This window comes from Ceratotherium simum, chromosome 15, assembly GCF_057802395.1.
Source record: "Ceratotherium simum simum isolate JZ-2026a chromosome 15, ASM5780239v1, whole genome shotgun sequence".
Taxonomy (NCBI): domain Eukaryota; kingdom Metazoa; phylum Chordata; class Mammalia; order Perissodactyla; family Rhinocerotidae; genus Ceratotherium; species Ceratotherium simum.
In genome coordinates this window covers 4848269-4872105 of record NC_141914.1, presented here as the reverse complement: position 1 = coordinate 4872105, position 23837 = coordinate 4848269, and the positions used below count along the sequence as shown (strand labels likewise).

The 23837-nt window shown below is 41.0% G+C and overlaps 1 protein-coding gene across 4 annotated transcripts in view; it reads right to left on the bottom strand.

Moving 5' to 3' along the window:
* Positions 1-23837, bottom strand: part of CMSS1 (cms1 ribosomal small subunit homolog) — a 357534-nt gene that overhangs the window by 163256 nt on the left and 170441 nt on the right. Inside the window, exon 2 of one of the 4 annotated variants that reach the window (XM_087439499.1) lies at positions 8266-8456. The exons of the other annotated variants lie outside the window; for them this stretch is intronic. The gene's annotated coding sequence lies outside the window, so the exon portion shown is untranslated. The remainder of the gene's footprint in view (positions 1-8265; positions 8457-23837) is intronic. 4 annotated transcript variants of the gene reach the window in all.

The following is a 23837-nucleotide window of genomic DNA, read 5'->3' as shown; positions in this document are numbered from 1 at the left end:
CAGTGCTTTGCAGAGTGAAAATGGTACCCACCCTATGAGCTCTGTGGGGTGGGGTCTATATGTGGGTAGAGATGGGGTAGCCTTCTGATCTAGAAGGAACTTTGCTTCAACCACTAAACTGTTTTAACAGAATGTCAATGTCATCCTATCACTGCTTCATCCAGTATCCAAGGATTGTGACTCCTTTCCCTATCAGCAACAATAAATGCCAATGTTCCATGGTCCTAACAGGATTTTTAACTACTCATTACCAGGTATTTAGTTTATAAAATTAAAACTGAGGAGAGGGAAGAGATAATAGAGTAGGAGAGTCAAAGCAATGTGGCATCCAACTGGTTCTCTGGGTATTTTAAGTTATATCTTTTTATTAAGTTAATCTCTAGAAGAAAACATACAATAAAGTTCCCAGTGAAGAAACACTGGGAAAGGCACGATGTTGGGAGTAGGATTTTTTAGGTTCTGGTTGCTTGTTACTCAGTAGATCAATATGTGCCTAGTTCTACAGAAAGAGAAACCTTCCCACAAGGGAAAAAGAATTGCTAGGATTCATGACTCACCTACCTTTGCAGAAAGTTTATCAAATATCCTTCTTACTAGTGAAAAGACCTGGAACATCAGGGAGAAGCCATTTGATGCTATGATGTGCCCCTTTTTCCGTCTCATTATGCTCCCTCTTCGAGGCTTCGATCTTCTCTTATTATGGACCACAAGCACTGGTACCATCTCTGTGCCACAGAATCCTGGTTTCGTACTTCCAAAATTGTGTATTTTGTTTCTTGTAAATAATAACTGTGTTTTAAAATGAACAAATATCTGAAGACTTAAAACTATGATTCAAAAGAAAATCTCTCTGATAAGATAGAATGCTTTCCCCAAGACGTAAAGCAACATTTTGAGGAATGCCAGATTTTCATCAAACACAACTGGAAAGCCACTGTTCTAAGCTTGGTTGGAATCTCTGCAGTAAACTCAGTTCCTTCTAAATACAATTACATATAATAACTCTTCCACTTCCTGAAGTTCTAAAGGGCAAAACTGATGGAAACAGCTATGGAAGGAAGTCTCTGTCAATTGTGTTTTGACGAATACACATACTTAGTTAGGTGCCTTCTCCCTTGTTTCCCAGCCCTTCCTTCTCTTTCTCTCTTTTTTTTACCTTAGAGACATAGTACACTAAGGAGGCCATGGAAAATACAGATTGAGAAATCACAAAAATGAAAGTTTACCTACCTCGTTTGATAAAAATAGTACTACTTTACCCAACAGAAAATTCCACCAAATGAAATGTTCCTCCAATCAGGTGACTTACCTAAAAAACAAGAGAGAGAAAAGAAAGTGAGAACTTGGTATCGTACTCAATCCTCGAGACACTAGATTCCAAAAGACATGGCAGGTGTCTTAACAACTGATGGACTATCCCAGACAAATAGGACCAACACCAGGTCAGGAAGCACCAATTCCTTTAGAAAAGGTAACTAATGTTAGACAGGAAATGGCAAACAGCAGAAGCAATGGGGAAAGGAAGAGGTTTTACTTTCAAATCACTTGCCTCTCATCCACATTTAAGAGGCTAGTTTGGAAAATGTGGACATACATGCATATAAAGGCCATAGCTAAATTTTGGCAGGATATGCATGTCACTTTCTCTCCCAAGACCTCTGGTTACTGCCTTAGAGACAGACTGTTAAAACTGCAAACTTCCAAATATCTTCACCTCCTATGACTCAACAAATAGGTGCCACCATATCAAGTGCTACTGTAATTTCCTCTGTTGATTTTCTTTCCCTCTTAACACTTGGATGTTTTGGCTGTTTGCTTTTTTATTTTCCAAAGTGTACCCTGATGTTCATGAAAGGTGCCAGATTAACAACCTGGGGAAATTAAGAGCTTGCTCTATCAAGAGAAAAGGCTCAGTGTGGCGGAGGTGATGAAAGTCTACCCTATACAGTGCTGTGCTTGCTTGTGCGTTAGCTCTGACCCACGTCACCCCAGCTCTCCAGTTTTCATGGTCCATTAATGCCTCTGCGCACTCACCTTGCTAACAGGGCAGGCAATCTTGCTCTTGCATTTAATGCTATCATTATTATTACTACTACTGTGAGCTCTAACTTCCTCTGAAAAATTATGTGGAAATTTATATTAGCTGTCACTTTGTTTTAGGACAACAGGAAAATAAACTGAAGATGAATCTTTTTTTGTGTGTGTGAGGAAGATCAGCCCTGAGCTAACATTCGTGCTAATCTTCCTCTTTTTGCTGAGGAACACTGGCTCTGAGCTAACATCTATTGCCAATCCTCCTCCTTTTTTTTTTTTTTCGCCCCCAAAGCCCCAGTAGATAGTTGTATGTCATAGTTGCACATCCTTCTAGCTGCTGTATGTGGGACGCGGCCTCAGCATGGCCGGAGAAGCGGTGCGTCAGCGTGCGCCTGGGATCCGAACCCAGGCCGCCAGCAGCAGAGCGCGCGCACTTAACCGCTAAGCCACCGGGCCAGCCCTGAAGATGAATCTTATATTCTTAAGTAATATTGCAGGTTTGGTTAAAATCCATTAATTTCTTCTAACAGGAAGCAAAGGCTTGGGAGGTCAAATTGCAACAGGCCTCGCTCAATTCAGTCACCAGCACTCAATCTGAATTCTCATTCAGGGACATTCTAATATTTAATGGCCATAGATCTTTTATTTTTCCTTTTGAGTCTACCATAAACTAGTCAATTTTATTATTCACTAGAAACTATGGTAAAGGTTTGGCGGCTGCTGAGGCTAAAACTATCATTATATATGAGATCTGAAAATCATTGTTAGTCAAATAGAGAAAAATCTCTCTTTCTCGTATTTATAGGTGTTTAGGTTTCTGAATTGTCTAAGTATTTTGTAGTTATTAATCATTAATTAATCTCTCCTATGCCCAGAGATCTATGGAATCATTTTGCTTCATCGAGTCAGATACCAACAACTACTCAGTGTTGGCACTTCCTGTGCTATGCTGGTTCTCCACCTAAAATATAAAGGCCAGAGCAAGACAATAATCCTTTCCTTATCTGGAGTTTACAGCAATGAGGGAAGCAGGGCTAGCAAACACATGCAAGATATTAAGGGAACAATGAAGTACAATACTGAATGCTGCTGACTAACAGACCAATAACGACTTAGTAATTATTTGGAAAGATCACAGTATTAATCCCACAGTTGTTCCTGGTCTCTGCCATTGTTCTTTTTGTCAAAGACCAAATTCTCTGCAGCTAGAGTAGATTTCCATCTTGACATGCTAGCACTTCCTGTAATTTCTAATCTCTAGAAGTGCTGGAGAATGAGAATTGTAGGGCACCAATGACTAGAGCAAACACGTGGTAGCAATTAGATGAAGGGTGCTCTGGCTGCATCTCACATGGAAATCTTGGAAAACTTTAGTTTGGGAACTGCAGCTGTTTTTTTCTTTGCCATGCATAGCCTTTATCAAATAAGTCTTTAGGGTATTAAAACATTTGGCACTGGCTCAAGTCTATGCTATTGCTGGCAGGGGATCTAATTGGGAAGGAGGGGTGGAGGAGTTACCTTTATCAGGAAAAGACTGTAACTTTATGGAAAGGCTCTTTCCCCCCTACTGCTTAAGCAGCTTACTGAAAGACTTAAACCCAGATGTGAAAACAGAGATTATCTCCAAGAGCAGCAGCAATTTACTGTAATTATGTTAGTACAAAGATCAGGAAGGTGGAAAATATTATGCCAACTTAGTAGACGAGAAGGGTAACACCCTGTATATAGGTCCCATGCAAAGTTGTACTGGGGAAACCAACTCCAACCCCTGATCCCCAGGGAGGCCTCAGTTCCCAAACTGCAAGAAAATTAGAACCTAACTACTTAGAAAACTAATAACCCCACGCTACTGCAATAACCAATGGGTGGGAGGCCATGAGAATCTGCTCACCAACAGATATCTATCTCTACTCCCTTAGTGGCCAGCTCCTGACAACTCCCTGCTGCCACCAGACAACTAATACATTTTCCCCAATGACTTCTGTCCATCCTGTATTACAATTCACAACAGTGGCAGTCAAAGCAACAAGGCCCATTTTGCCTGTACAACACTCCAGCTTCCATCAGTGAAGCACTTGTCTGATTTAAAGCACTCTGGAAGATGGCCTTGAATTGCAACTCGAGCAAAATCTGTATACATTCTGGGCCAATTCTAGGCCTCCCTGTGCCTCAGGCACACAACTGACAATGTATCTTGCACCTAACTCCCTTCTTCATCACATAATGGATATCTTATTGGTTTCTCCTGACTGGACTTAACGCATTCTTTTTTTTTTTTTTTTTTTGTGAGGAAGGTCAGCCCTGAGCTTAACATCCATGCTAATCCTCCTCTTTTTTTGCTGAGGAAGACCGGCTCTGAGCTAACATCTATTGCCAATCCTCCTCCTTTTTTTTCCCCAAAGCCCCAGTAGATAGTTGTATGTCATCGTTGCACATCCTTCTAGTTGCTGTATGTGGGACGCGGCCGCAGCATGGCCGGAGAAGCGGTGTATCGGTGTGCGCCCGGGATCCGAACCCAGGACGCCAGTAGCGGAGCGCGCGCACTTAACCGCTAAGCCATGGGGCCGGCCCGACTTATGCATTCTTTATGATTTGGTTTCTCTCATTGCCCCACCGTTTTGTGGTGGGAGATGTATAAGCATGGATTTCTAGAATTTGATATTTCATACAAAATGCATCAGTGAACACGGCGAAAATCAGTTCTGTGGACATGTCACTAAGGCTCTGCTCTACATGGTCTTCTAGTCATAGAAAATTTCAGGCAATGAGATATTTTGATCTCAATAAGTAAAAGATAGGCTAAATCCGATAGACTCAAATCATTGACTCTCACGCTCGCTCATAAAGAGAAAATAGGAAGAATAAGTGAGGCCTCTAGAGGAGAAAATGACAGGTGATTTCTCCTTTTCTTCTCATTTCAAACATCTGCCAACAGGCTAATGAATGCCACAGACCCAAGAAACAGCGAGTCAGGGAAAATTATGGGTTACAAGATGGTGTAAACCTCATATGAAAAATACCAGCTAAGGCACTAAGAAAGCCAGTGATACTGAGAGTTAAGAAGATGAATATGCTCATGTTTTGGACAAATAGTACATAAAACAAGACCAAATATACTTTAAAAACAAGTTTGTTTGTTTTAATCCCTCACAATGCACATTAGAGAGCTCAATTTTAAGAGCTTGCAGTGATTTAGTAATTAAACGGCTCAAGACAATGCATCATGGTTCTACCTATCAAGAACACTTGCTTACTTTGGCTGACATGCTGCAATTATTAATTTGGTTATCTGATTCAAAACAGCATCAGGAACAGGTGCCCTTAGCTTTAATTTCTTAATCTAAGTAGTAAATTCTAGGAGTCACTACGCTAAGGGTTGAGTGCATCCCAAGTTGGAATTTTCTTACGGGAAGAGAAGACATAAGATAAACAAGCTGGATTCTTATCATTCCAAAGCTGAGTTTTAATAATATAAAATAAAAAGGGCAACACTAAAACGTCTGAGATTTGAACAATGGATTCCATGACTATGGGGAAGAAATATTTTTTTTAAAAAGGATCCTTTAGAGCAGAAAATTTCAGATGATCGTCTCATGAAAAAGGGTGCAAGGTGGGACTCAAATTTATCTATCTGTGGATAGTAGTGATGATGATTATGGGGAAGGAGGAAAGAAGTGTGTTGGTGAATGTACTCAGAGGAAGTACATAACAGTTCCTATCAAGAAGAAATTGGGAGTATTTAGGGAAATGACTTATACAAAGGAAACAATTCAAAGACAACAAAAAAAAATTTAAATAAGAGCCAAAGATCAGATGAGGGCCTGGGGAGAGATTAGTTTGGGTTAGTTTCTGAGGTTACCTCAACAGGGGCAGTGGAACCGGAGCCAGTCTCTCTTAGAGACCCTACCCCTAGCACTCCCCAAATATACCTACATCTCACACAGTTTATAACTACAACACGTGGTTTTACCCAGAGATCTATGGCTAAGGGCTTTCTGGTCTAAGGCTTCAGGTCTTTTTAGAACCCAGAAACCTTGCCTCCCTCTTTTCTACAAAACTTCAATTCTATTTCTCATCAAATTGCTTTTCTCTTTTCTACTATTCTCCATCCTAGTTCTGGTGCATAAGGGTTGAAAAGGCAGTAGTGGAGGTGGGAATAAATGGGACACAGCTGTGCCTGTGGCAAAGGGACTGTGAGTAGGAAGCAGCTGCATTTTGGAGGCAAGAACAAAGGACTAGGACCTTCAAAGCCAAGGAAAGCTTCTCCTTGTGTCCTTTCCTCCTGTCACCCCTTCCCCTTCTCACGAAATGACAGAAATTTCAAAAACACACAGCCTTCTGAATTCACAACAATCGCTGTTTCCTCACACCCAAGAGTGTTTAATTTATTTCTACTGCTAACATTTTGCACGTACTTTGTATTTATATTTTTCTCCTAAGAGTTTCAAAGAGGTTTATAAATTTTCATCAAAACAAATATGCTTGCCTATATTTTATATTAATAAAATTTAACTTTAGAATGATGAGAATTTGGTTTGTTAAAAGGTTACTTTTCTAGAATTTGGTTTATTATACCACACACACACTTCCTAGATCAGTGGTTCTCAAATTTTAGGCTTCATAAGAATCCTCAGGAGTGCTTATTAATATGCATATTCTTGAGCCACATCTGATCATGGATTTATACTTAGTTGGTCTAGGGTGGGGCCCTGGAATCTACATTTTTAATGAGCACCCAAGGGGATTCTTGCACACATACAGTGGGGGTAGAGGGGCCCTCGGTGAGACCCTGTCCTAAGCTGAGTGCCCTGGCCTCTCAGCTGCAACTTCTCCAAGGCAGCCTGTTTCTTAGTGACAGTAGTCAGGCAGTCTCCTGTAGTTCACACTGAAGAGTGAGTCAAAAATACAAAATAAGCAATGTGCGAGAAAGAAAATTATCACCAACAGGATTTCACTTTTAACAATGCAAGGTGCTATTAGCTACACAAATACAGGAAAGCAAGGGAGGTGCCCTGGTTTTAAGTCCACTTCCTTGAATATGATGAGGTTTGGTATATGTGAATGAGTTGGTTTTTCTATTCTTAACAGTTGAAACTTTACTGGCTCTCCAGTTACATACGTTAACTTCTGGCACCCTCTTCCCCAGCCCAGTGACAGCCTTGCACAGAGCCAGCCTTGATTTCCCAAATTGCAAGCAAATTAGAACCTAATTACTTAGAAGAGTAATAACTGCACGAAATCCAATATGCAATGGGTGCGAGGCCATGAGAAGATGCTTGCCAGTAGACACCTCTGATTCTCCTGCCTCAACTCTGTTGGTGGCTGGATCTTCCCCACCAGTATCATAGGGGGAATCTCGGAAAAGTTCAGAAGCCAGAATGCTTCTTGATGACACCATGTGCTTCTGCTTTTAACCTCCAAATCCTAACTTTTAGGTGCTATCGTCACCCAGCCCTGGTCCTCAAAACTCAACTACCAGCCCCTGTGCCCTCTATTCCTGCTACCCCTTTCTTGGATTCTTGATATCCTGCTGACCATACTGATCCGATACTAGATGATGTTTAACTCCTTGTATCTCGATTCTGACCTTATGATTGATCACAACTATTCTCTCAAAGGTCACCAGTCGCTAAATTCAATTGGTGTTTTCTTGATTCTTTCTCTCTCTCCACCACCCTGTTGGTGACCCCATCACACTTCTCCTTCTGCTGGTTCTACTCCCTTGGTTTCAGTGAAAATGCAATTCTTTTATGGACATAGTGAGTATTTGATCTGTTGGGTATTAATCCTTCCAACCTGGCACAACACACAAAAAATGGAAGGTATGTTTAGTCATCAATATATACAATGTTGTTGAGTCCAAAACAGTTTTAGTACAACCTCAACAAAAATTCCCTGCCTGGGGGCCAGCCCCGTGGCTTAGCGGTTAAGTGCGCACGCTCCGCTGCTGGCAGCCCGGGTTCGGATCCTGGGCGCGCACCGACGCACCGCTTCTCCGGCCATGCTGAGGCCGCGTCCCACATACAGCAACTAGAAAGCTGGGCAACTATGACATACAACTATCTACTGGGGCTTTGGGGGAAAAAAATAAATAAATAAAAATTAAAAAAAAAAATTCCCTGCCTGATTATATGCAAGCCAATATCAACCTACACAAGCTGCATTTTACTTGCGGTTTAGTTTTGTTAAAGAATATGTAAGGCCAAAAAAATCAAGTTGTGTCAAAATTACCTTGAAAATCCCCTAGGAAGGTCCCACGCTGGAAGCCAACATACTGTCTCTCAGTAGGCCCAACCCAGGTGGGTTTTCCTCTGGCATTGGCATAGATTACCGTCTTTGGTTGAATACAAGATGGAATAGTTGGCTTTGTTTAGGATGCATGTTGTACAAAACAGGACACTGAGCAAGGCAAGATGCTCACTCTGAGAGAGAACATGGGAACAGACACGGAGTAAGAAAAATCAATACACGTGTTCTATCTCAGGTTCACTCCTGGGCATAGACTCCTGGAACATAACCTGAGTAGACTTGTCTGCACAATGTAAGCTTTTATTCCTTCTCTTTTTATATTCATTTGCTGAGCAGGTGTAGTTGAATTCATGCAAATTTAGTGTTCGTATGATACAACTCCACCACAGACCTTCAGTGGTTATTGTTCAATAAATATACTTATGCCTAGTCTCTTGACTTCCAGTATCTTAAGGATAAATAAAGATCAGAGGCAGACACTAGATCAAGTATGAAAACCAACCTGAGAGAACTGGACATTTTTCTTGCAAAAATTCCTTTAGTACATAAATCAAAGGCATTTGTGACATAGTGGAAAAAGTACTGTACTTGGCATCAAAAGATGAGGATACCGACCCCATTCTGACACATATTAGCTAGGTGAACTGGGCCAGTGTCCTCCCTTCTAAAGTGGGCACAAGCAGCAACTGCTTTGAGGTTTACAAGAAAAAGTGCATGTGAAAGCATGCGCCATAGTCACTGACACAGGTAGGTATTTGCTGCAGGTTTGTTTGCTGTGAATTTGTTGAACTGAAGCTGAGAGCCAAAATAGCCATGTAAGGAAGAAAACAATCAGCGTCGACGGTACAGGGCACACAGTAGGTGCTACGTAAGCATTTACTGAACTCAGTGGAGAGAGACATCAAGTTGATTTGACCAAGTCAATATGTAATTTGTCTGTTCTAACATTCTTTTATTTTCTCCACATGGTCATTGGTACAAAGTCCACTTATGGCTTCATACACATGGGCTTAAAACAAAAGCACTTCTAATCAGATCTGGCAAGAAAAGGAGAGAAACAGGGTGAGGTAAGTGTGAGGCTACAGTGCTGAATAACAGGGACAGCAGTGCCTCAGCACATGAGTCACACAGACACCGAGCAGTACTCAGCTAGATAATTCGCAGGTAAATGCTGCATGAGCCATTACGTCATCCCTCCTCTGCCCTTTCTTCATCAATCATGTCGCCTGGACTCTGACGCAACCCAGCAAGAATGTCTGATTTGCAGACAGCAGAGAGAGTCCCAGAACACACACATACTTATCAGAGAAAGCAATATGAACCCAAATTGAAATTTCTGGTATTTCCTTTTGTTTAAATCATGCTTTAGAGAGGAAGTCTTATGGGTGGGATGTGTAACTATAGATTAGGCCATCTGGCCTGAAGGCCTAAAGGACGAGGCTTCATTACTTTGGACAAGTCACTCCAGGTCTCTAGGCCCTTTCCACACCTGTACAATTAGATGATCTTCAAGGTCCCTCCCAATTCTGCAATTTCATCATTAAAAATTCAGGCCAATCACACCCGTACAATGGGCAGATAAACATTTAGTCGTGCAAGTCAGACACTGACTCAGCTTTATTTATGCTCAGCTATACAGGTCATTCAAATTTTTGGTTACCTCCATCCCCATCTCTGGATTATTAAGAGAGTGTACAGCTGTGTACAAATCTTGTGAAAGCAAAGAGTGGCAGGTAGGAAGTGGTGGTTCTAGAAAATGTGAATATGCACATCTCACATGATAACGGCTACTCTAGCCTAAATCGTAGAAGCTTACAAGCAAATGCTCACCGAGGACATGATGTATTAACACCTACTTTCTGTAGGTGGGCAGATGGTTTGAACAAGGAGTTGCAAGGAATGCAAAAAAGAAAGGGAGGGAGAAGGAGGGCACTCTAACCTCCAAATAATTCATAACTTGCAAGGGATGCTTCACCCTAACTCTAGACCAAATGCGGGGCCAGTCTGTACATGATTTACCCAAGAGAGCAGCTGTGAGTTCACACACCAGCAGCGCCACAGGAAGGAGGCACTCATCCGAGACCAATGGTGAGCCTGTCATGCCATGACGCTTTCCACCTGTCATGGCACCACACCTTTCCAAAGCTGGCCATGCAAACACTTAGAAGATGTACACTGGAAGATCTGCAACAGAATCTCCATAGAGGGGCATTTCCAACAGAATTTTGGATGGGGGAAACAGACAAGCCTGGTGGAGATGAAAACCAAAGGCCTTGTAGTGCTTCCCTCACAGCTGACACTGTGTGAGGTCCTCTACTTTGCATGCTGAGTGGCTGGGGGGTTGGGAGGGGGGGTCACTCCACTGCACCTGGGGCAGCATTCAACAAGGCGCCCAGCCCTTTAATTGTTCAGCCAAATAATTTATGAAGCTTGGCAGCAAAGACAGGGCAGACTGGTTTAAATTCAAAGGATCCAACCTACAGGTATTCTGGAAACCTTGGCCATTTCTGTAACGAGTACTGTTCCCGTTGGGAGGGGAAAGAATAGAAAGGGAGAAGATTTGACCTGCCTGACAGGAAGACAGGACCCAGCTAGATGGAACATGCCTCCTCACTCCTTCCCCACCCCATCACTTACCAACGCTCTGGCAGCCTTCCTGCCTATGAAAAGCAATCAGACATATGACGTCCACTCTTTCTTTAGCTAGAAATGGAAATCCCCAGAACCACCAACACATTCTCATACACTGGGCTCGGTTAGTTTGTTCTGATTGTTTACTGATGGTATAATCTTTTTGATCAAGCAGGATAGGAGTCAGTCAACTTTTCCCCTAAAGAATGATATAGTAAATATTTTAGATTTTGAGAGCTATACGGTCTCTGTCACAACTACTCACAACTACCATTACAGCACAGAAGCAACTATAAACAATATGCAAACTAATGAACACAGCTGTGTTGCAATAAAACTCTACTTATAAAAACAGATGGAGCCAGCCCTGATGGCCTAGTGGTTACAGATTGGTGCACTCTGCTTCAGCAGCCTGGGTTCAGTTCACGGGTAAGGAACCACACCGCTCATCTGTCAGTAGCCATGCTGTGGCAGCAGCTCATACAGAAGAACCAGAACTTACAACTATACACAACTATGTACTGGGGCTTTGAGGGAGGAGAAAGGAAGAAAAAAGGAGGAAGATTGGCAACAGATGATAGTTGACGGCAAATCTTCCCCTGCCAAAAAAAAAAATACCATAGATTAAGGATTGGATTTGGCCTGCATAGTTTGCTGACCTCTGAACCAGCGTGTTTTCAAATAGCTGAACTGATAAAGTGAGAAGGTACTACCAAATTTATCACCACTTAAAACAACTTAAATCTAAGCCTCTATTTTGGGAGGAGAACTAACCTCTAAAATAACTAACCTTCATTAACAGTAGTTACAATAAGAACCCATTTTCGTGAAGTACGTGTGTGTGTGTGTGTAAAATACACAGTGATTCAAAAGAAACTGCAGACTTTCAAAAATCCAGTACTCAGGGGCTGGCCCCGTGGTGCAGTGGTTAAGTTCGCATGCTCTGCTTTGGCGGCCCAGGGTTCGCAGGTTCGGATCCTGAGTGCAGACCTACAGACTGCTCATCAAGCCATGCTGTGGCGGTGTCCACATACAAAATAGAGGAAGATGGACACAAATGTTAACTCACAGCTAATCTTCCTCACCGAAAAAAAAAAAAAATATCTATCACTCAGTAACTTATGAAAAAGCAGTCTGCACTCAATCATGAGGTTCCCTTACAGGTATCTTGCCATAGGGCAACTCCAGGCTTTGACTACATATTTATATACAACATAGTTACTGAGTAATACATTTTTGAAAGTGTTCAATTCTATTTTAACCAGCCTGTATATTATTTGTGTACACATTATAAAATACTTTGAATGATAAACACTGAAGTATAAACAATGGTTACTCCTGGAGAATGGAGGTTAGAAGTTTCACTGTTAGCAGTGTTGTTTGAATTTTTACAAGCATATATAACTTTGTGAATAAAAAGGTGTTTTGTTTTTCTTTTGTAAAGAAGTGGTGGGGGTAGGCAATGTTCGGCACTGCAGTTTAGAACTATTTCTTGACTTGCATCATCCACTGAGAGCATTGTGCAACTCTTCTAAGTACAGCATTTCCTGCCTTCAAACTTTCACCTGCTTTGACTCTTTCTTCCAGCTCCTTCGCCCCATGGATTCAGCCTAGCAGCAGTCACACATATTCCTAGATCCACAGCTCACACTCACTCAACAGTAGATGCCAGTAAATATCTTATGAAGTCCCTAACCTAGTAGGAGGGACAGATAACAAACGAGAAAAACATAAAATACACACGTTACTTTCAGATTGTGGTAAGTGCTCTGAGTGACAGGGTGATGGGGGAGGCCCCACTGAGACGGCGACCTTTAGGTAGAGCCCTGAAGGACAAGAAGGAGGCAGTCTCATGAAGCAAATTCCAGGCTGAGCATAAAGTTTTCTGGTCCTGACTCTAAACCAGTGTTTTCAAATCCTGGTTACACATTAAAATCAACTGGGGCACTTGAAAAAAAATACTGATCCCCGGGCCCTGTTGCAGGCCACTAACTCTAACTCTCCAGAGGTGGAGTCTGGTATGGCTTTTCCCTTTTTTTTTTTTTTTAAGTGAGGACTGAGAACCACTGTTCTAGAGTCTAGACACTTTTATATCAGCACAAACAAAGGCCTTCAGAGATTAGAGAGAATTGGACTGTGGATGAAACTGAACTATAAAGTTGTAGAATGGTGTGGGGCTTTTTTTTTTTTAAATCTACTAAGATCAACTAGATGCATTGTTTGGTGATGTGATGAAGCCCTGGGGATTCTCCCCTCACCATTGAGCAAGACACCATAGAAACACAGATCTTTCAACTCGGACCTTTTGCCTGAGCCTCTGACAAGCTGTAGAGCAAATGAACCATCAAGTGACAAACTTCTTTGATGTGTTTAGTAAAGCGCTGACAGAGAAGGCTAGGCCCTGAGCTCCTTCCTGAAGGCTAACAGATTCAAAACTGGCTGAACCACAAAGACAAGTTCCCAAGGCAAGAACTTAGCCTATACAGTGTAAGGATAGACATGTGCTCATATTCATGCACCCCCATTCGCCCAAGTCTAAACAAAGTTGGTAACATATGACATGGAAAGCAAGGATCACTGGAATTTTTCAATAGTATTCTAAATAATTTTAGGCAGTTGTTGCAATTTCCTTTCATTCACCCAATCATCCATCCATCCATCCATCCATCCATCCATCCTCCATCCATCCAAAATACACCTACCACCACACACCTACTCTGTACTTCCCACTGTGGTGCATGGAATTTACACGCCTCCCATTCCAGTGGGAGAGAAACACAAGTGATATATGTTATGAGACAGTGCTCCTCTTCTTCCTCCCTTTATCGCTGTACCTTGCATTCTCTTCTATAGTGTGGAGCATATCACACTTTCTATAATTTGCTTAAATGTTTTCTCATCTACAAGTTCTTTAGAAACAAGGACTGTCTTACTCTGTATTCTCAATATCAAACACAATTCATGGCATACAGAAGGCATTCAACAACTGTAAATTGAATCAAATAGATATATATGAGGTATATAGATATACAGTGGAAGACATGCCTATGGGAGCCAGGGAAGGCTTCACAGGGGGTGATATCTGAGATGAATCTTAAAGGATGAACCAAAAATTTTCAGGTGGAGGTTTCCTCTGGGTGTGTGTTTGGACTCTGTCCCAAAGGCAGTGGAGAGCTACTGAAAATTTCTAAGCTGAAGGGAAAGATGGTGTGATAGAATTAGGTTTGAGTTTAAGAATTCATCTCTCTGGAAGCACTGTGGGAAGTGAACAGGAGGGTGGGAAAGCAGTTAAGTTTGGGGGCAGGAAGGGTGGGCAGGAGGCTGTGATATTTCGGTTGCTAGCAAAGATGGATCCAGAGCAATTCAGGCTGTTGAATTAATTGGCAGGATGTAGCGGCTGGACTTCATGGCATATGTTTTGTGTACCCATGTCACTTCTGAGTTCATCTATCTTTCTTGTGCTTATTTCTCTTTTGCTCAGATCCTCTCTTTTACTATCACTGTGAGAGAAAATTATTCTGCCTTATCTTGTTATGTTGAGCTAATTTAAATCTTTTGTGAAACAAGGAGGAGACATATACATACCAATCAATTAGATACAAAGGTCCAGGGAGAGAGAAGTTTTGGCTTTCTTCAAGGATGACAGGAGAATGGTGGGGCCATTAGCCAAAGCATGGACTAGTGCAGGAGAGGGCTGGTTTGGGAGAAGATAATGAGTTCCATTTGGGCATTCAAGAGGAGCTGGCCAGAAATCAGCTGGAAACAATGGCTGGAGCTCAGAAAGTGTGAGACACAGGTTTGGGAATTGGCAGCATATACGTCATTGCTGAAGCCAGTGGTACGCTGTTAAACTAGCTCTCAGAAAAAAAACAAAAAAAACTCCCCCTGATTTGCAGCATTTGCTGATTTCCATCGAATAAACACTTCCACTTTCACCAATTTCAAGCTACCAACATGACAGTCATCGAACAGAGTTAAGAAGAGATGTGCACAACTGGTTTTCAGAAGCTGGTTCCTACATATCAATGGCAGAAGCCAAGGATGAACAAAATTATCCAGGGACAAAATTAAGAGCAAGAATAAAACCCTGGGAAGTATGGCCATTTAAGAGATGGACAGGGCAGCTGGCCTGGTGGCCTAGTAGTTAAGTTCATCTGCTCCACTTCGGCGACCGGGGGTTCGCAGGTTCAGATCCCAGGCGCAGACCTACGCACCGCTCATCAAGCAATGCTGCGGTGGCAGCCCACATACAAAATAGAGGAAGATGGACACACATGTTAGCTCAGAGCTAATATTCCTCAGCAAAAAAGAAGACTGGCAAAGGATGTCGGCTTAGGGCCAATCTTCCTCACCAAAAAAAAAAAAAAAAAAAGAGATGGACAGAAGATGAGCCAGCAAAAGGACTTGAGCAAAGCAGTCACAGAGTATGGAGAAAACAGGAGCAAAAGGAGTCCCAGAAGGCAATGGGACAAATAATTCAAGATGGAGAGAGGAGTCTATAGCATTAAATGTTGCTGTAAGGTGACGAAAGACAGGTGAGGTAGGAAAGTGTCTACTGGGTGTGCCTGAGGGATGCTGCAGATGACCTTTGTGGTGGGAGCTGTGGGCTGAGGTGGATAGGAAGCAGATCCTATTGGAGGAAGAGAAGGGCAGAAAGAGGGAAGCGGCTGGAGGAGAAATTGGATGCGAGGAGGTGGAAGGAAGTTTCTCCTCACCCCTACCCTTGTTAAGACGAAAAGTGTGAGCATGTTTTTAAGTTGAGGGGAAGGAGATGGTAGAGAGAAAAAGGGAGGCTGAAGATACCTAGGGAAGAGGGCCAACTTGAAGGTGTCTGTCCTACAGTAAATCAGCAGTAATGGAAGTAAGAATATAGATTACAGATGAAATGAACTCACCTTGGGTAGGAGAAGGAACTCTTCTTTCTTTGGAAATGGGATACCAAGTGATTATTAGGAAGAATAACAGCTTTGAGTTTCATCTTTCCTTAATTAGCCCAAAGAAATCTCAGTAAGTTATGTGATCAAAAAGCATCTAGGAGATACAGGAAATAAGAGGATGACCAAAGGTCTACACAAGCTACAAAATTGTGAACGGGCTGCATTTTTCTCCCAGAAAAGTAGTACCACCCACAAATCCTTCTTCCCTTGGAAACTAGCAAATGTCTAACTCCAAAAATGCACATTCTTTGCATGTGTATATAAATATAGCTCCTTCCCTCCATTCATAGAATATGTTGGAACACACACACTTAAACACATGCAAACTAGATTAAAACATCCCATTTAAAAATGTTTTCAGTGAGCTCTATGTAGCTAGAGAATATTATGAGAAAATAATATCACATCTAATATAGAGATATCTAGGATAGATGTATCCTTTACAAATATGTATTATTTTATGGAACCAAGTAATTTTTCAGACAGCAATAGATCTTGCTTAGATTAAATACTCTTTCAGTAATGCAGTAGATTCTGAATTTCCATACAAGTCTAACTGGTTTCAAATCTATGGTCTAGCAAGAGCCTGGAATGACTCTTCTGAAAAGTTTTATTCAACTTGATCTTTCTTGCTGTGGAAAGCCTGAGCCCATGTTTTCAAAGAAATTTTCTTCAGAATACATTATATTTAATTTGTATTTTATTTTATTTTGTGAGGAGATCACTCCTGTGCTAACATCTACCAATCCTCCTCTTTTTTTGCTGAGGAAGACCGGCCCTGAGCTAACATCCGTGCCCATCTTCCTCCACTTTAATTTTATTTATTTATTTTTTCCCCTAAAGCCCCAGTAGATAGTTGTGTGTCATAGGTGCACATGCTTCTAGTTGCTGTATGTGGGACGTGGCCTCAGCATGGCCGGAGAAGCGGGGCGTCGGTGCGCGCCTGGGATCCGAACCCGGGCTGCTGCCAGCAGCGGAGCGCGTGCACTTAACTGCTAAGCCACGGGGCCGGCCCCTCTTCCTCCACTTTATACAGGACACTGCCACAGCATGGCTTGCCAAGCGGTGTGTCGGTGCTCGCCTGGGATCCGAACCAGCGAACCCCGGGCCACCGCAGTGGAGCACACGCACTTAATCTCTTGCGCCACTGGGCCGGCCCCTATTTAATTTATATTTTAATAAGGTTTGGGTAGGAAGAGAGTGACGTATGAGTTAGGTTGCCAGATATTTGGTATGTATGGGATATCAAAACTCTGTTACCTCACGCTATTCTTATTTTATCTCTTCATAAATATTCTCTAGTTTTATAGCTGTGTACAAAGTTTTTAACTATTAAAAAATCTACTCTATTTTTCACTTCAGAGGAGGTGACAGTAAGGATGACTGAAATATTCTTTTTTTGGGGAAGCACCTATGTTATTTCCCTGCCGCACCACCCCCATCTCTCCCTCCTTCCTCCATCTATTGTAAGAACTACTGGTGAGCTGGGCCCCGCAATTCTGAAAAAGTTCCCTAGGTGTTCTGACGTGTAGCTAAGATCCAGAAGCACTAGGCTATGAGAAAGAACACTGGACTTGGACAACTTAAGCTTAAAACCTGGATTTGTCACTTAAAAGTGACGTGTGATTCATTTTCTCATTATATACTTGTGAGGATTAAATAAGATAACATGAAATCACTACATACATTTTCAATAACGGGAATATTTCTTAGAAAAATTATTATTCTCTTCCCAAGTTTATTCCTATTTGTTGTTATTATGTTCCTCAATAAATTCCTATTTATTCCTAAAAGTCTCACTGGGACATTCACTGACTGTTCTAAGTCTTTGGAGAGGTGTATGCCCCTGCATGTAGGTATCACAATTCACAAATAGGTGGATCAGCCATTTGAGATGGTCACACTGATTTCTAACGAGAACATCCACTCCTTAAATAAGAAATGGGCTGCTTATTTGTGAATGAGCGGGAATTTTCTGCCTCAAAACTAATATTAAGTGTTTTACTGAGTGTTCATGTGGGGGTGAATGGTTTTCTTGCATCAGAAAAGCTGCTGACTCTCAAGTGTCCTTTGCCCTTATGGGAACTCACAGACCAGGTTATGTGTGTCTGTCACCATTTGGGGATATTCCTTGAACACATATTTGCAGTTCTCTAAACTCTCTGTCTTTTATTTCTAACCATAGTTTAAGATCCTTGAGGGAAGGAGCACGTTTTATGCTTTTTCCAACTCTCCTTCGCTCACAGAAGGAGGCAACAAACGCTTATTTGTTGGATAAAAATATGAAGGGAAATTAAGTGTTTGCTCCCCCTGCAACCCGTTTCTTTTTTTTTCTTTCTTTTTTTTTTTGTGAGGAAGATCAGCCCTGTGCTAACATCTGCCAATCCTCCTCTTTTTTTTGCTGAGGAAGACAGGCCCTGGGCTAACATCCGTGCCCATCTTCCTCCACTTTATATGGGACGCCACCACACCGTGGCTTGCCAAGCAGCGCGTGGGTGCACCGGGGATCCGAACCGGCGAACCCTGGGCTGCCGCAGCAAAGCGCGTGCACTTAACCGCTTGCGCCACTGAGGTGGTCCCTACAACCCGTTTCTTTATGGAATTCCAGAAAGGTATTACCTTTTACAAACATGGATGGATTTTTTTTTCTTACTTTTTTTTTTTTTTTTTCTCCCTTTGCGCACCTGATGGGAAATGGGTTTTCAACTCTGGCTGTATATCAGAATCACACCAGGGAGCTTTGGAAAAATATTGATGCCAGGATCTCAGCCCCTAAATTCTGATTTAATTGGTTTTAAGTGGAGCATAAATATTGGTATTTTTAAAGGGCTCTGCAGTAATTCTAATTGTAGTCAGGACTGAAAATCTGTTGGAGCACATAATAGGTATTCACTAAGTATCTGTTGGTTTGAATTTAAATTGAGAGGAGGTGTGACTGGGATTGGGGGGTTGAACACTCCATGTTCACCATGTTCTCTCTCCAGCTCTTAGCAAGTGCCTGATGGTCTCTCCATGTAAGTCTGGTGGGACGGTGAGTCAATGTTCAGTTCTCCAATGTGCTGTGGTTCAGCTGTGGTTGCAGCTGTGGAATATTTCTTAGAAAAATTATTATTATATTCAAGTACTCATGTGGAAACATGATGTCTATCTCTGTCTTTGCCTTCTTCTCCTCTCGACCACATTCCTCATCTCCCAGTGGAAATGCCATTAGGGCTGGCACTTTGTTTTGTTTTTATTTTTTTTTAAAGATTTTATATATTTATTTTCCCCCCAAAGCCCCAGTAGGTAGTTGTATGTCATAGCTGCACATCCTTCTAGTTGCTGTATGTGGGACTCGGCCCCAGCATGGCCGGAGAAGTGGTGCGTCGGCGCGCACCCAGGATCCGAACCCGGGCCGCCAGCAGCGGAGCGCACGCACTTAACCGCCAAGCCACGGGGCCGGCCCTGGCACTTTGTTTTGTTCATTACTGTATTTCTAGGGCTTAAAGCAGTATCCAGTATATAATAGCTGCTCAGAAAGTTGTTGGTTCAATATATTTCTCTTTCTCTCTCACACACAAACGCAAATAGAGAATTGCAAAAATAATCATTTTATTTATCAGCCTTCTTATAACAAAACACTGGCATTGTTGCTCTTGTTGGTATAATTTACCCTTCCACTAGTAAGCAGGTGTCACATGCTTTAGAACTAAGGGAAGAACTACTCTACTTTCTTTACCTACCTGAAATCTTAACATTGACTATGCACAGTAATGACTTTTGGTAAAACCAGTCTGAATCAGTAAAAGTTTGTTACTTCCACTTTCTTTTCTATCACATTAATGCCTAACTTTTAATATTAACATATTATTAACATATTACCATATTAAAACATGAATACTTTACTCTTTGTACCTTAGATGTTTTTCTGCAGGAAAGATATTAAGAAGGAGACTAAACTGATGAATATTTCTTAAAAACTGCTTCCAATGTAACACTTCTACCATTTAAAAATGTTTCATTATATAGACAGTGTAGCTTGCAGGAGCAGTGAAACACAGGACTAGGAGAACTAAGAGAACAGGGTCACAGCTTGGACCAAGGAATGGAGTCAGGAGCTGGAGTCAACTGGGGAAACTGGCCAAGACAGAAGTGCCGAAGCGCTGCAGTACTGGGGCTCCAGAAGAACGGGGTGGGGCGGCACGGTAAATGGGTTATGAGATGAAAGAGATGGTCTTCCTGTCTGGGGGATTTTCCCGTTTCACCCCCTGGCCTCCTCCCACCTCCACGTTTATTACCGAGAGTCCTAGATACCTGGCCAGGAGTCCCCGAGAAAGCAGAGCAGAACTCAGAAATGGAGCACATAAGGCAGGAATCAGAACGGCTGGCTGTTAATTTTCAGAGGCTCACTTGGGATTTTGTGAGCTTTGGAGTCATAAACCTCACTTAAATTTACAGTTCCTTTATCTCCAAGAAGAGTATAATAATAATACTCACTTCATACAGTTGTTGCTAGATCCAAACGAGATAATGTATATGCAAGTGCTCTATGAAGTGTGAATCACCAGATAAATGTTATATTAGTTTACTCTCACTATTATTAGACTGAAGAATTTGTGGAGAAAGAATCGCCCCTACTTTTTCCTTTGCAGTCCATGAGAGAATGTACCTGCTATAATGGTATAAACACAGTTATACCATACTTCTAACAATTCCATACAGAAATCTGGAAACACAGCAAGTTTCCAATTACTTGGTACTCTGAAACAAGTTTTAATAGAAAGCAAGACAGAAGCCAGGACAATGAGGGCATCTGCCAGATTTAGGACCAAGGCACAAATTACAAAATGGAAGAACTGGTCCCAAGAACAAGTGGCCAATGGTGACAGTTAACGTGTTATCATAACAGGTGTTTCTGTAAAAAGTATAGAGGCAATCCAGACAATTCCACTTTTCCATGTTTAGAGGAAACAAATAGAATGGGTTATTATTATTTTTTTTTAGTTTGTACCATCTAGCTGCCAGTCAGAACTGAACTAACAAATATTCAATAGGACTTTAGAAATAGCTTTTAAAGCAAAGCTTTTCTTCTAAGTAAAACTCAGAAGGTTGAAATTTCAGATTTTCTAAAAAAAGGTATGGTTTGGATTAAAATGGAAGACCTGACAACAATTCTTTTAGCTTTTATTCATTTATTATAGAATAAAAATGTTGAAATAGAAAAATAGTAAAAACAAGATTATTATGAAGCATATATTGACAATGAAATTACAGCTCATCTTTGTATTCTGGTATACTAGCTCTGTTTTACTTTGATTTGATTAGCAAAATATAGCTATTCCTCAGACACAGAATAATGGCCTGGAAGAATACTACCCTCGAAATCTTTTAAGAATCCAACCGGATGAGAGATTGGCAGCTCTGTTTTAAAACTATGTACATTATCGTTTGCCAGATCAAGTTAATGAAATGTTTACTGCTGGAGTGTTATTTTTAAGTCAACAAAAGCATTTTTGCTGACTTGCTCATTGGACATATGCATGCAATTTAACATGGAATTTCAAAATACTTTTATTACATTCACCCATGAAGAAAATAGCTGGGTCTCAAGACTGTACTAAACTAATTCTGACTTTTGGTTCACGTTAATATCAAAACTGTTAGACTTGTCAGATATGTGGCTTTCTATTTTAATAAGATAAAGGCCATAGAGTTCAAACTTCTTTAGTTTAAATCTCGCACACTTAAATATTTCTTTGTACAGTCTCTCAATATACTTTTCCTCTCTCATCTAAATCAGGGTTTCTCAACCTTGGCACTATAGATATTTTGAACTGGATAATTCTTTGTCGTGATAATTCAATGTCCTGTGCCTTGTAGGATGTTTAGCAGCATCCCTGGCCTCTAATCACTAGATGCCACAGCACCACCCATCCCCAGTTGTGACTACCAAAACCGTCACTAAACATTGCCAAATGTCCCCTGGAGGGCAAAAATGTCCACTGCTGAGAGCCACTTAACTAGAGGAAGAACCTTCTCCTCCCTCCACTTAAGTTCTTGGGCCCATACCCAACACGACTTCATTTTATCTCAGTCAATCTCTCTCTCTCTGTCCATCCGCAATCTGTGATTCCCATCTTCGACAAACTAACATCTCAATTCTCCCCATTAAAAAAATGTAAACATACTAATCAACCAACCTCAAATAAGTTCTGCAATTCATGCAGCTACTGACCTCTTTGTTTTCTTTCACTAGGAACTTTTAAAAGACTAACCTTCACCAGCACTTCTCAAACTGTTGTTAAAAATAATCAATGCTGGTGATAAAATTTTTCTTTATTTTTTTAAAGGTACAAAAACCACCAGTCATAGATATATCATTATTCTCTTTAATTTACAATGGTATATCTTTATGTCCATGGAATGGAGGGCCATATATGTAATGCAGCAAGCTTCATGAAAGACTACCTGATCCCACGATATATCACAATCAATTTACATACTGATGCATGGGCACCATCTATCAACCAACCTGTTGATATAAGCTATTTTTACATCTTATAATTTCAACATATTTGGGATATTTGGTTCTTATTAAAATAAAAATGATTTAAATTTTCTATCTTGTGGACTCTTACAAAACTTAAAAACACATATGAAAGAAATTTCATTATCTTATAGCAATTAATTCATCTGTGAATGCATTTCTTGCTGTTTACTTTGCTCTATGTGCAAACTGTATCTCATGAGGTCCTATTAGTATCAAAGCATTGTGATACAGTTGTGTTCTGTGGTCACACTGGTGTGAGCCTTCAATGTGCTTTATGGATATATGCATATACCTCTTATGATTTTGAGAGAAACTCAGAAGGTTAAAGAGGAATTTCAGACATTTAAAAAAGTGCAGTTTAGCTAACTCACTTTCTAGAGACTTATCTTACTAGACGACCAATTCCATTTTTGGAGCTCTTTAAATGTTCTAAAGCAGTGTTTCTCAATCTTTTTTTAGAAACTATGACGTCCTTTAGGATGATTTCTCACTCAATCTTCTCTCTACTCCAATTAATCCAAGTCTCACTGAGCTTTACTTTTGGAAGTCTATGTTTTATAAAGAAACAAACATTTTGAATATGCTATTTCTAACTACATATGTCCTGCACCCCCACTTCCTATACCTTCCTCATGGCAAACCTTTTAAATATTTATATTTAACAAGATTTAGCTTGTTCCCAGTAAATCTTTTCTTCCAAGAGCAATATCCTCAGTTTATTCAGCCCTGGAATCTCAGTTGTCCAAATTCCTCATCATTATGGTCATTTGTTTGTTAATATCCCGTTTAAAACATGTCACTCACATCTAAATGCATCATTTCATATGTGCAAAGAATTATGGGACTATTTCAGCTTTTATTCTGCACACTATGTTTTGGGCTGGTGTTTGGAATAGAATGTCCTCAATAAATATTAGCTATATATATGATTCTTGACTTTATCATATACCTAAACTTAGCTTCTCAATCAGGCAGGATTCTGAGTAAGAAATAGGTTTTTCTATTCCTCCTACACAACTCTTTCCTTCCTACATGCTGGGATGCCTCCCCAGTAGTGGTTAAAGTGGCTGGCCAGAGAGGAGGCTTAGTTTATCCGGCAAAGGTGCTCATTCTTTCTAAAAGCACCTGATGGGAGACATTCTCAGCAAAGATCCTTTGAGAATAGAAGCCCCCTGGCAGTGTGCAGAATGACTTGCAGTGCCCAGGGATAGAAGACAACTGACTGCATCATAAATTTACCAGAAAGTTAATGCAAGTGGTAGAACTTCACAAACCTTTAGAGTTCACAAAAAAGTTATCCAGGGCTCATGAGCTAATGCAGACTAACTGGTGCCTTCTGTTTCTGCTCTGCCATTATCTAGCAGTAATAAATGGTTTAATCCTAAAAATATATTATGTGGTTTTCATTCCTGGCTCAGATTACTTATGGAGAAGACAAAATATAACCTTTAATTTGG